Here is a 14,241-nt window from a genome sequence, read left to right as displayed (position 1 = left end):
CGCTATCTTTAACATGAAATTCTATTATCTCCTTAAAAAATATCATCAATGCCAAATTGATGTTAAATTTATATTAACAAAAAACTTTGAAAACTAGTTTTTGGAACATTCTGTTACTATCCATTGGTTAGATCTTGTTGTTAGACATAGAAGATGTCATGTTTATGTCCATACTCAATTCAAAGATAAATACGTTGCAAGCTTTTGACATAGAGTTTATGCATACTCTCAAGTATGCGCGGTACTGAAATTTGAATAAATTAGATTAATATAAAGAAATCAAAATCAATGTGTAAGCGTAGCTGGAATAGCTCAGTTGGTTAGAGCGTGTGGCTGTTAACCACAAGGTCGGAGGTTCAACCCCTCCTTCTAGCGTTTTCATTAATTTTAAATTATAACATTTTTTAATGTTAAAATAATTTCTTAAGTCTTTTCAACGTCATGAGAATTATCACTATCTCGGAGCACAAATAATAGATTATATTTCAAGAATCTTTAAATAAGCCTATAATTATTAAAACACAACTTACTTATTAATTACCTTATAAAATATCAATAGTTTGTCAATATATGTCAGAATTACACATGGGTTTGTCTAAGACACATTTTAAATATTATAATCTAGGAAACGATGTTCAAAATAATTCTTAAACTACAATACATTTTTGGAAGAAGATATCCACATGACATATTGATTGCATAGCCACATTGGACCAGCATGGACGATGTCTTTAGATTGGAAATCTATTAGGTATATAATAATTTTTCTTAAATATAAAAGTGATGTTTGAATTAGTTTGAATATTTATTTAAAAAGAGTCGTTGAAATATCCAATTACTATCTTGTTGTTATTTATTGAAGAGATCATGTTTATGTCAATAGTAGGTTTAAAGATACATTTGTTGCAAATTTTTGACAAAACATTGATGATTATTTTCAAGTCTATTAGTTACTGAAACATGAGTTAGGTAAATTAGAATAAATAATAGATATTATAATGGTAGTTGTAATATCATAATTGGTTAAAATGTGTGAAAGTTAACCCTAATAATCATAAAGTTGGAGGTTCAATTCCCTATTCTCGCATTTTCAAAAAAAAAATCAATATTTAATTTTATCTTTTTGTCCTTCTAAGGAACTTCATAAATTTTTATACGTTAATTTTCAAAAGTTTATTACCATTAGCTAATTATGTTGTAGTTCTTTAATACGCCTAAATCGGCTATATATTATTAGCTCTCTTCAAGCTTCGTACTCCCTCCGGCCTTATTTATAAGCAAAAGTCTTCTAATTTTTTTGGCCTTAAATATAAGCAAATGTCAACAAATCTAGGTGCATTTAATGTCTTTATTCCAAAAGTATTCCTGCATTAATTACTTAATATTGTTAGTAGAAAACAATTTAAGTGAGGGTATATTAGTAATTGTGTTGTCTCTCTCACATTAAATTAAGAAACGTAAATGCACTTAACTATATTTCTTAATAAGCGTAAAATTTGTCTTTTTTGGTTATAAATTAGGCTGGAGTAGTATATTATTAAAAACGCATACACTATTTAAATTTTGCGTGTTTTGTTTTAATCTCTGAAAATAAAACCTTTGCATTTCAAACAGTGTATCTGTTTTAACTAAATATGTTGACTCGGTTTTGTACCAATTGTCTTATTGTCACGCCACGTCACTTGAACTTAACATTTTTCTATCGAGAATTGATGGAAGAGACCAAATAGGATAACATAAGTGAAGTTAAGAGACTAACTTGTAACATTTTTTTAATTAAAGGACTAAAGAAGAATATTAAATTAAGATAAGGGAGTTTGTGATTAATTCTGTCAAAAAATGTGTTAAAATCATTGTTAAAGTGTCTTCAAGGTAAGGGTATTATCAATTTCCTCAAAGGGAAATTTATCTACCATTATTCAAGAATGTCCATGAAATCTTCAAATCATTGGAAAATAACTTATTTATTCTATGTCATTTAAGGACAATACAACATCCCAACAACTGGAAGAAATACCAAAGCATGTGTGTAACATACATTTTTCGCTATATTTGTTTATGAATGTGAAATTAATGTAATTTATAAATTACAATATGAAATATGGGTGTGGAGATTCATAAGATGTCTTGTATACGTGTCCGACTTCAAATCAACTTGGACGCTATCTTTAACATGAAATTCTATTATCTCCTTAAAAAATATCATCAATGCCAAATTGATGTTAAATTTATATTAACAAAAAACTTTGAAAACTAGTTTTTGGAACATTCTGTTACTATCCATTGGTTAGATCTTGTTGTTAGACATAGAAGATGTCATGTTTATGTCCATACTCAATTCAAAGATAAATACGTTGCAAGCTTTTGACATAGAGTTTATGCATACTCTCAAGTATGCGCGGTACTGAAATTTGAATAAATTAGATTAATATAAAGAAATCAAAATCAATGTGTAAGCGTAGCTGGAATAGCTCAGTTGGTTAGAGCGTGTGGCTGTTAACCACAAGGTCGGAGGTTCAACCCCTCCTTCTAGCGTTAGCGTTTTCATTAATTTTAAATTATAACATTTTTTAATGTTAAAATAATTTCTTAAGTCTTTTCAACGTCATGAGAATTATCACTATCTCGGAGCACAAATAATAGATTATATTTCAAGAATCTTTAAATAAGCCTATAATTATTAAAACACAACTTACTTATTAATTACCTTATAAAATATCAATAGTTTGTCAATATATGTCAGAATTACACATGGGTTTGTCTAAGACACATTTTAAATATTATAATCTAGGAAACGATGTTCAAAATAATTCTTAAACTACAATACATTTTTGGAAGAAGATATCCACATGACATATTGATTGCATAGCCACATTGGACCAGCATGGACGATGTCTTTAGATTGGAAATCTATTAGGTATATAATAATTTTTCTTAAATATAAAAGTGATGTTTGAATTAGTTTGAATATTTATTTAAAAAAGAGTCGTTGAAATATCCAATTACTATCTTGTTGTTATTTATTGAAGAGATCATGTTTATGTCAATAGTAGGTTTAAAGATACATTTGTTGCAAATTTTTGACAAAACATTGATGATTATTTTCAAGTCTATTAGTTACTGAAACATGAGTTAGGTAAATTAGAATAAATAATAGATATTATAATGGTAGTTGTAATATCATAATTGGTTAAAATGTGTGAAAGTTAACCCTAATAATCATAAAGTTGGAGGTTCAATTCCCTATTCTCGCATTTTCAAAAAAAAAATCAATATTTAATTTTATCTTTTTGTCCTTCTAAGGAACTTCATAAATTTTTATACGTTAATTTTCAAAAGTTTATTACCATTAGCTAATTATGTTGTAGTTCTTTAATACGCCTAAATCGGCTATATATTATTAGCTCTCTTCAAGCTTCGTACTCCCTCCGGCCTTATTTATAAGCAAAAGTCTTCTAATTTTTTTGGCCTTAAATATAAGCAAATGTCAACAAATCTAGGTGCATTTAATGTCTTTATTCCAAAAGTATTCCTGCATTAATTACTTAATATTGTTAGTAGAAAACAATTTAAGTGAGGGTATATTAGTAATTGTGTTGTCTCTCTCACATTAAATTAAGAAACGTAAATGCACTTAACTATATTTCTTAATAAGCGTAAAATTTGTCTTTTTTGGTTATAAATTAGGCTGGAGTAGTATATTATTAAAAACGCATACACTATTTAAATTTTGCGTGTTTTGTTTTAATCTCTGAAAATAAAACCTTTGCATTTCAAACAGTGTATCTGTTTTAACTAAATATGTTGACTCGGTTTTGTACCAATTGTCTTATTGTCACGCCACGTCACTTGAACTTAACATTTTTCTATCGAGAATTGATGGAAGAGACCAAATAGGATAACATAAGTGAAGTTAAGAGACTAACTTGTAACATTTTTTTAATTAAAGGACTAAAGAAGAATATTAAATTAAGATAAGGGAGTTTGTGATTAATTCTGTCAAAAAATGTGTTAAAATCATTGTTAAAGTGTCTTCAAGGTAAGGGTATTATCAATTTCCTCAAAGGGAAATTTATCTACCATTATTCAAGAATGTCCATGAAATCTTCAAATCATTGGAAAATAACTTATTTATTCTATGTCATTTAAGGACAATACAACATCCCAACAACTGGAAGAAATACCAAAGCATGTGTGTAACATACATTTTTCGCTATATTTGTTTATGAATGTGAAATTAATGTAATTTATAAATTACAATATGAAATATGGGTGTGGAGATTCATAAGATGTCTTGTATACGTGTCCGACTTCAAATCAACTTGGACGCTATCTTTAACATGAAATTCTATTATCTCCTTAAAAAATATCATCAATGCCAAATTGATGTTAAATTTATATTAACAAAAAACTTTGAAAACTAGTTTTTGGAACATTCTGTTACTATCCATTGGTTAGATCTTGTTGTTAGACATAGAAGATGTCATGTTTATGTCCATACTCAATTCAAAGATAAATACGTTGCAAGCTTTTGACATAGAGTTTATGCATACTCTCAAGTATGCGCGGTACTGAAATTTGAATAAATTAGATTAATATAAAGAAATCAAAATCAATGTGTAAGCGTAGCTGGAATAGCTCAGTTGGTTAGAGCGTGTGGCTGTTAACCACAAGGTCGGAGGTTCAACCCCTCCTTTCTAGCGTTTTCATTAATTTTAAATTATAACATTTTTTAATGTTAAAATAATTTCTTAAGTCTTTTCAACGTCATGAGAATTATCACTATCTCGGAGCACAAATAATAGATTATATTTCAAGAATCTTTAAATAAGCCTATAATTATTAAAACACAACTTACTTATTAATTACCTTATAAAATATCAATAGTTTGTCAATATATGTCAGAATTACACATGGGTTTGTCTAAGACACATTTTAAATATTATAATCTAGGAAACGATGTTCAAAATAATTCTTAAACTACAATACATTTTTGGAAGAAGATATCCACATGACATATTGATTGCATAGCCACATTGGACCAGCATGGACGATGTCTTTAGATTGGAAATCTATTAGGTATATAATAATTTTTCTTAAATATAAAAGTGATGTTTGAATTAGTTTGAATATTTATTTAAAAAAGAGTCGTTGAAATATCCAATTACTATCTTGTTGTTATTTATTGAAGAGATCATGTTTATGTCAATAGTAGGTTTAAAGATACATTTGTTGCAAATTTTTGACAAAACATTGATGATTATTTTCAAGTCTATTAGTTACTGAAACATGAGTTAGGTAAATTAGAATAAATAATAGATATTATAATGGTAGTTGTAATATCATAATTGGTTAAAATGTGTGAAAGTTAACCCTAATAATCATAAAGTTGGAGGTTCAATTCCCTATTCTCGCATTTTCAAAAAAAAAATCAATATTTAATTTTATCTTTTTGTCCTTCTAAGGAACTTCATAAATTTTTATACGTTAATTTTCAAAAGTTTATTACCATTAGCTAATTATGTTGTAGTTCTTTAATACGCCTAAATCGGCTATATATTATTAGCTCTCTTCAAGCTTCGTACTCCCTCCGGCCTTATTTATAAGCAAAAGTCTTCTAATTTTTGGCCTTAAATATAAGCAAATGTCAACAAATCTAGGTGCATTTAATGTCTTTATTCCAAAAGTATTCCTGCATTAATTACTTAATATTGTTAGTAGAAAACAATTTAAGTGAGGGTATATTAGTAATTGTGTTGTCTCTCTCACATTAAATTAAGAAACGTAAATGCACTTAACTATATTTCTTAATAAGCGTAAAATTTGTCTTTTTTGGTTATAAATTAGGCTGGAGTAGTATATTATTAAAAACGCATACACTATTTAAATTTTGCGTGTTTTGTTTTAATCTCTGAAAATAAAACCTTTGCATTTCAAACAGTGTATCTGTTTTAACTAAATATGTTGACTCGGTTTTGTACCAATTGTCTTATTGTCACGCCACGTCACTTGAACTTAACATTTTTCTATCGAGAATTGATGGAAGAGACCAAATAGGATAACATAAGTGAAGTTAAGAGACTAACTTGTAACATTTTTTTAATTAAAGGACTAAAGAAGAATATTAAATTAAGATAAGGGAGTTTGTGATTAATTCTGTCAAAAAATGTGTTAAAATCATTGTTAAAGTGTCTTCAAGGTAAGGGTATTATCAATTTCCTCAAAGGGAAATTTATCTACCATTATTCAAGAATGTCCATGAAATCTTCAAATCATTGGAAAATAACTTATTTATTCTATGTCATTTAAGGACAATACAACATCCCAACAACTGGAAGAAATACCAAAGCATGTGTGTAACATACATTTTTCGCTATATTTGTTTATGAATGTGAAATTAATGTAATTTATAAATTACAATATGAAATATGGGTGTGGAGATTCATAAGATGTCTTGTATACGTGTCCGACTTCAAATCAACTTGGACGCTATCTTTAACATGAAATTCTATTATCTCCTTAAAAAATATCATCAATGCCAAATTGATGTTAAATTTATATTAACAAAAAACTTTGAAAACTAGTTTTTGGAACATTCTGTTACTATCCATTGGTTAGATCTTGTTGTTAGACATAGAAGATGTCATGTTTATGTCCATACTCAATTCAAAGATAAATACGTTGCAAGCTTTTGACATAGAGTTTATGCATACTCTCAAGTATGCGCGGTACTGAAATTTGAATAAATTAGATTAATATAAAGAAATCAAAATCAATGTGTAAGCGTAGCTGGAATAGCTCAGTTGGTTAGAGCGTGTGGCTGTTAACCACAAGGTCGGAGGTTCAACCCCTCCTTCTAGCGTTAGCGTTTTCATTAATTTTAAATTATAACATTTTTTAATGTTAAAATAATTTCTTAAGTCTTTTCAACGTCATGAGAATTATCACTATCTCGGAGCACAAATAATAGATTATATTTCAAGAATCTTTAAATAAGCCTATAATTATTAAAACACAACTTACTTATTAATTACCTTATAAAATATCAATAGTTTGTCAATATATGTCAGAATTACACATGGGTTTGTCTAAGACACATTTTAAATATTATAATCTAGGAAACGATGTTCAAAATAATTCTTAAACTACAATACATTTTTGGAAGAAGATATCCACATGACATATTGATTGCATAGCCACATTGGACCAGCATGGACGATGTCTTTAGATTGGAAATCTATTAGGTATATAATAATTTTTCTTAAATATAAAAGTGATGTTTGAATTAGTTTGAATATTTATTTAAAAAAGAGTCGTTGAAATATCCAATTACTATCTTGTTGTTATTTATTGAAGAGATCATGTTTATGTCAATAGTAGGTTTAAAGATACATTTGTTGCAAATTTTTGACAAAACATTGATGATTATTTTCAAGTCTATTAGTTACTGAAACATGAGTTAGGTAAATTAGAATAAATAATAGATATTATAATGGTAGTTGTAATATCATAATTGGTTAAAATGTGTGAAAGTTAACCCTAATAATCATAAAGTTGGAGGTTCAATTCCCTATTCTCGCATTTTCAAAAAAAAAATCAATATTTAATTTTATCTTTTTGTCCTTCTAAGGAACTTCATAAATTTTTATACGTTAATTTTCAAAAGTTTATTACCATTAGCTAATTATGTTGTAGTTCTTTAATACGCCTAAATCGGCTATATATTATTAGCTCTCTTCAAGCTTCGTACTCCCTCCGGCCTTATTTATAAGCAAAAGTCTTCTAATTTTTTTGGCCTTAAATATAAGCAAATGTCAACAAATCTAGGTGCATTTAATGTCTTTATTCCAAAAGTATTCCTGCATTAATTACTTAATATTGTTAGTAGAAAACAATTTAAGTGAGGGTATATTAGTAATTGTGTTGTCTCTCTCACATTAAATTAAGAAACGTAAATGCACTTAACTATATTTCTTAATAAGCGTAAAATTTGTCTTTTTTGGTTATAAATTAGGCTGGAGTAGTATATTATTAAAAACGCATACACTATTTAAATTTTGCGTGTTTTGTTTTAATCTCTGAAAATAAAACCTTTGCATTTCAAACAGTGTATCTGTTTTAACTAAATATGTTGACTCGGTTTTGTACCAATTGTCTTATTGTCACGCCACGTCACTTGAACTTAACATTTTTCTATCGAGAATTGATGGAAGAGACCAAATAGGATAACATAAGTGAAGTTAAGAGACTAACTTGTAACATTTTTTTAATTAAAGGACTAAAGAAGAATATTAAATTAAGATAAGGGAGTTTGTGATTAATTCTGTCAAAAAATGTGTTAAAATCATTGTTAAAGTGTCTTCAAGGTAAGGGTATTATCAATTTCCTCAAAGGGAAATTTATCTACCATTATTCAAGAATGTCCATGAAATCTTCAAATCATTGGAAAATAACTTATTTATTCTATGTCATTTAAGGACAATACAACATCCCAACAACTGGAAGAAATACCAAAGCATGTGTGTAACATACATTTTTCGCTATATTTGTTTATGAATGTGAAATTAATGTAATTTATAAATTACAATATGAAATATGGGTGTGGAGATTCATAAGATGTCTTGTATACGTGTCCGACTTCAAATCAACTTGGACGCTATCTTTAACATGAAATTCTATTATCTCCTTAAAAAATATCATCAATGCCAAATTGATGTTAAATTTATATTAACAAAAAACTTTGAAAACTAGTTTTTGGAACATTCTGTTACTATCCATTGGTTAGATCTTGTTGTTAGACATAGAAGATGTCATGTTTATGTCCATACTCAATTCAAAGATAAATACGTTGCAAGCTTTTGACATAGAGTTTATGCATACTCTCAAGTATGCGCGGTACTGAAATTTGAATAAATTAGATTAATATAAAGAAATCAAAATCAATGTGTAAGCGTAGCTGGAATAGCTCAGTTGGTTAGAGCGTGTGGCTGTTAACCACAAGGTCGGAGGTTCAACCCCTCCTTCTAGCGTTTTCATTAATTTTAAATTATAACATTTTTTAATGTTAAAATAATTTCTTAAGTCTTTTCAACGTCATGAGAATTATCACTATCTCGGAGCACAAATAATAGATTATATTTCAAGAATCTTTAAATAAGCCTATAATTATTAAAACACAACTTACTTATTAATTACCTTATAAAATATCAATAGTTTGTCAATATATGTCAGAATTACACATGGGTTTGTCTAAGACACATTTTAAATATTATAATCTAGGAAACGATGTTCAAAATAATTCTTAAACTACAATACATTTTTGGAAGAAGATATCCACATGACATATTGATTGCATAGCCACATTGGACCAGCATGGACGATGTCTTTAGATTGGAAATCTATTAGGTATATAATAATTTTTCTTAAATATAAAAGTGATGTTTGAATTAGTTTGAATATTTATTTAAAAAAGAGTCGTTGAAATATCCAATTACTATCTTGTTGTTATTTATTGAAGAGATCATGTTTATGTCAATAGTAGGTTTAAAGATACATTTGTTGCAAATTTTTGACAAAACATTGATGATTATTTTCAAGTCTATTAGTTACTGAAACATGAGTTAGGTAAATTAGAATAAATAATAGATATTATAATGGTAGTTGTAATATCATAATTGGTTAAAATGTGTGAAAGTTAACCCTAATAATCATAAAGTTGGAGGTTCAATTCCCTATTCTCGCATTTTCAAAAAAAAAATCAATATTTAATTTTATCTTTTTGTCCTTCTAAGGAACTTCATAAATTTTTATACGTTAATTTTCAAAAGTTTATTACCATTAGCTAATTATGTTGTAGTTCTTTAATACGCCTAAATCGGCTATATATTATTAGCTCTCTTCAAGCTTCGTACTCCCTCCGGCCTTATTTATAAGCAAAAGTCTTCTAATTTTTTTGGCCTTAAATATAAGCAAATGTCAACAAATCTAGGTGCATTTAATGTCTTTATTCCAAAAGTATTCCTGCATTAATTACTTAATATTGTTAGTAGAAAACAATTTAAGTGAGGGTATATTAGTAATTGTGTTGTCTCTCTCACATTAAATTAAGAAACGTAAATGCACTTAACTATATTTCTTAATAAGCGTAAAATTTGTCTTTTTTGGTTATAAATTAGGCTGGAGTAGTATATTATTAAAAACGCATACACTATTTAAATTTTGCGTGTTTTGTTTTAACCTCTGAAAATAAAACCTTTGCATTTCAAACAGTGTATCTGTTTTAACTAAATATGTTGACTCGGTTTTGTACCAATTGTCTTATTGTCACGCCACGTCACTTGAACTTAACATTTTTCTATCGAGAATTGATGGAAGAGACCAAATAGGATAACATAAGTGAAGTTAAGAGACTAACTTGTAACATTTTTTTAATTAAAGGACTAAAGAAGAATATTAAATTAAGATAAGGGAGTTTGTGATTAATTCTGTCAAAAATGTGTTAAAATCATTGTTAAAGTGTCTTCAAGGTAAGGGTATTATCAATTTCCTCAAAGGGAAATTTATCTACCATTATTCAAGAATGTCCATGAAATCTTCAAATCATTGGAAAATAACTTATTTATTCTATGTCATTTAAGGACAATACAACATCCCAACAACTGGAAGAAATACCAAAGCATGTGTGTAACATACATTTTTCGCTATATTTGTTTATGAATGTGAAATTAATGTAATTTATAAATTACAATATGAAATATGGGTGTGGAGATTCATAAGATGTCTTGTATACGTGTCCGACTTCAAATCAACTTGGACGCTATCTTTAACATGAAATTCTATTATCTCCTTAAAAAATATCATCAATGCCAAATTGATGTTAAATTTATATTAACAAAAAACTTTGAAAACTAGTTTTTGGAACATTCTGTTACTATCCATTGGTTAGATCTTGTTGTTAGACATAGAAGATGTCATGTTTATGTCCATACTCAATTCAAAGATAAATACGTTGCAAGCTTTTGACATAGAGTTTATGCATACTCTCAAGTATGCGCGGTACTGAAATTTGAATAAATTAGATTAATATAAAGAAATCAAAATCAATGTGTAAGCGTAGCTGGAATAGCTCAGTTGGTTAGAGCGTGTGGCTGTTAACCACAAGGTCGGAGGTTCAACCCCTCCTTCTCTAGCGTTTTCATTAATTTTAAATTATAACATTTTTTAATGTTAAAATAATTTCTTAAGTCTTTTCAACGTCATGAGAATTATCACTATCTCGGAGCACAAATAATAGATTATATTTCAAGAATCTTTAAATAAGCCTATAATTATTAAAACACAACTTACTTATTAATTACCTTATAAAATATCAATAGTTTGTCAATATATGTCAGAATTACACATGGGTTTGTCTAAGACACATTTTAAATATTATAATCTAGGAAACGATGTTCAAAATAATTCTTAAACTACAATACATTTTTGGAAGAAGATATCCACATGACATATTGATTGCATAGCCACATTGGACCAGCATGGACGATGTCTTTAGATTGGAAATCTATTAGGTATATAATAATTTTTCTTAAATATAAAAGTGATGTTTGAATTAGTTTGAATATTTATTTAAAAAAGAGTCGTTGAAATATCCAATTACTATCTTGTTGTTATTTATTGAAGAGATCATGTTTATGTCAATAGTAGGTTTAAAGATACATTTGTTGCAAATTTTTGACAAAACATTGATGATTATTTTCAAGTCTATTAGTTACTGAAACATGAGTTAGGTAAATTAGAATAAATAATAGATATTATAATGGTAGTTGTAATATCATAATTGGTTAAAATGTGTGAAAGTTAACCCTAATAATCATAAAGTTGGAGGTTCAATTCCCTATTCTCGCATTTTCAAAAAAAAAATCAATATTTAATTTTATCTTTTTGTCCTTCTAAGGAACTTCATAAATTTTTATACGTTAATTTTCAAAAGTTTATTACCATTAGCTAATTATGTTGTAGTTCTTTAATACGCCTAAATCGGCTATATATTATTAGCTCTCTTCAAGCTTCGTACTCCCTCCGGCCTTATTTATAAGCAAAAGTCTTCTAATTTTTTTGGCCTTAAATATAAGCAAATGTCAACAAATCTAGGTGCATTTAATGTCTTTATTCCAAAAGTATTCCTGCATTAATTACTTAATATTGTTAGTAGAAAACAATTTAAGTGAGGGTATATTAGTAATTGTGTTGTCTCTCTCACATTAAATTAAGAAACGTAAATGCACTTAACTATATTTCTTAATAAGCGTAAAATTTGTCTTTTTTGGTTATAAATTAGGCTGGAGTAGTATATTATTAAAAACGCATACACTATTTAAATTTTGCGTGTTTTGTTTTAATCTCTGAAAATAAAACCTTTGCATTTCAAACAGTGTATCTGTTTTAACTAAATATGTTGACTCGGTTTTGTACCAATTGTCTTATTGTCACGCCACGTCACTTGAACTTAACATTTTTCTATCGAGAATTGATGGAAGAGACCAAATAGGATAACATAAGTGAAGTTAAGAGACTAACTTGTAACATTTTTTTAATTAAAGGACTAAAGAAGAATATTAAATTAAGATAAGGGAGTTTGTGATTAATTCTGTCAAAAAATGTGTTAAAATCATTGTTAAAGTGTCTTCAAGGTAAGGGTATTATCAATTTCCTCAAAGGGAAATTTATCTACCATTATTCAAGAATGTCCATGAAATCTTCAAATCATTGGAAAATAACTTATTTATTCTATGTCATTTAAGGACAATACAACATCCCAACAACTGGAAGAAATACCAAAGCATGTGTGTAACATACATTTTTCGCTATATTTGTTTATGAATGTGAAATTAATGTAATTTATAAATTACAATATGAAATATGGGTGTGGAGATTCATAAGATGTCTTGTATACGTGTCCGACTTCAAATCAACTTGGACGCTATCTTTAACATGAAATTCTATTATCTCCTTAAAAAATATCATCAATGCCAAATTGATGTTAAATTTATATTAACAAAAAACTTTGAAAACTAGTTTTTGGAACATTCTGTTACTATCCATTGGTTAGATCTTGTTGTTAGACATAGAAGATGTCATGTTTATGTCCATACTCAATTCAAAGATAAATACGTTGCAAGCTTTTGACATAGAGTTTATGCATACTCTCAAGTATGCGCGGTACTGAAATTTGAATAAATTAGATTAATATAAAGAAATCAAAATCAATGTGTAAGCGTAGCTGGAATAGCTCAGTTGGTTAGAGCGTGTGGCTGTTAACCACAAGGTCGGAGGTTCAACCCCTCCTTCTAGCGTTTTCATTAATTTTAAATTATAACATTTTTTAATGTTAAAATAATTTCTTAAGTCTTTTCAACGTCATGAGAATTATCACTATCTCGGAGCACAAATAATAGATTATATTTCAAGAATCTTTAAATAAGCCTATAATTATTAAAACACAACTTACTTATTAATTACCTTATAAAATATCAATAGTTTGTCAATATATGTCAGAATTACACATGGGTTTGTCTAAGACACATTTTAAATATTATAATCTAGGAAACGATGTTCAAAATAATTCTTAAACTACAATACATTTTTGGAAGAAGATATCCACATGACATATTGATTGCATAGCCACATTGGACCAGCATGGACGATGTCTTTAGATTGGAAATCTATTAGGTATATAATAATTTTTCTTAAATATAAAAGTGATGTTTGAATTAGTTTGAATATTTATTTAAAAAAGAGTCGTTGAAATATCCAATTACTATCTTGTTGTTATTTATTGAAGAGATCATGTTTATGTCAATAGTAGGTTTAAAGATACATTTGTTGCAAATTTTTGACAAAACATTGATGATTATTTTCAAGTCTATTAGTTACTGAAACATGAGTTAGGTAAATTAGAATAAATAATAGATATTATAATGGTAGTTGTAATATCATAATTGGTTAAAATGTGTGAAAGTTAACCCTAATAATCATAAAGTTGGAGGTTCAATTCCCTATTCTCGCATTTTCAAAAAAAAAATCAATATTTAATTTTATCTTTTTGTCCTTCTAAGGAACTTCATAAATTTTTATACGTTAATTTTCAAAAGTTTATTACCATTAGCTAATTATGTTGTAGTTCTTTAATACGCCTAAATCGGCTATATATTATTAGCTCTCTTCAAGCTTCGTACTCCCTCC

General features: G+C 27.7%; 7 non-coding genes across 7 annotated transcripts; all 7 read left to right on the top strand.

The window, feature by feature from the left end:
• Positions 1-301: 301 nt before the first annotated feature.
• Positions 302-375, top strand: TRNAN-GUU (transfer RNA asparagine (anticodon GUU)). The gene has a single exon. It is a non-coding gene; the product is annotated as a tRNA-Asn (tRNA).
• A 2,086-nt stretch (positions 376-2,461) lies between these two features.
• Positions 2,462-2,535, top strand: TRNAN-GUU (transfer RNA asparagine (anticodon GUU)). The gene has a single exon. It is a non-coding gene; the product is annotated as a tRNA-Asn (tRNA).
• Positions 2,536-4,628: 2,093 nt separating this feature from the next.
• Positions 4,629-4,703, top strand: TRNAN-GUU (transfer RNA asparagine (anticodon GUU)). The gene has a single exon. It is a non-coding gene; the product is annotated as a tRNA-Asn (tRNA).
• A 2,085-nt stretch (positions 4,704-6,788) lies between these two features.
• TRNAN-GUU (transfer RNA asparagine (anticodon GUU)) lies at positions 6,789-6,862 on the top strand. The gene has a single exon. It is a non-coding gene; the product is annotated as a tRNA-Asn (tRNA).
• Positions 6,863-8,955: 2,093 nt separating this feature from the next.
• Positions 8,956-9,029, top strand: TRNAN-GUU (transfer RNA asparagine (anticodon GUU)). The gene has a single exon. It is a non-coding gene; the product is annotated as a tRNA-Asn (tRNA).
• A 2,086-nt stretch (positions 9,030-11,115) lies between these two features.
• Positions 11,116-11,191, top strand: TRNAN-GUU (transfer RNA asparagine (anticodon GUU)). Its single transcript has one exon. It is a non-coding gene; the product is annotated as a tRNA-Asn (tRNA).
• Positions 11,192-13,278: 2,087 nt separating this feature from the next.
• Positions 13,279-13,352, top strand: TRNAN-GUU (transfer RNA asparagine (anticodon GUU)). The gene has a single exon. It is a non-coding gene; the product is annotated as a tRNA-Asn (tRNA).
• The last annotated feature ends 889 nt before the right edge of the window (positions 13,353-14,241 follow it).

This window comes from Lathyrus oleraceus, chromosome 6 (assembly GCF_024323335.1).
Source record: "Lathyrus oleraceus cultivar Zhongwan6 chromosome 6, CAAS_Psat_ZW6_1.0, whole genome shotgun sequence".
NCBI classification, from domain to species: Eukaryota; Viridiplantae; Streptophyta; class Magnoliopsida; order Fabales; family Fabaceae; genus Lathyrus; species Lathyrus oleraceus.
Note: the sequence above shows the minus strand (reverse complement) of the source record. Positions and strands in the feature narration are given on the sequence as shown.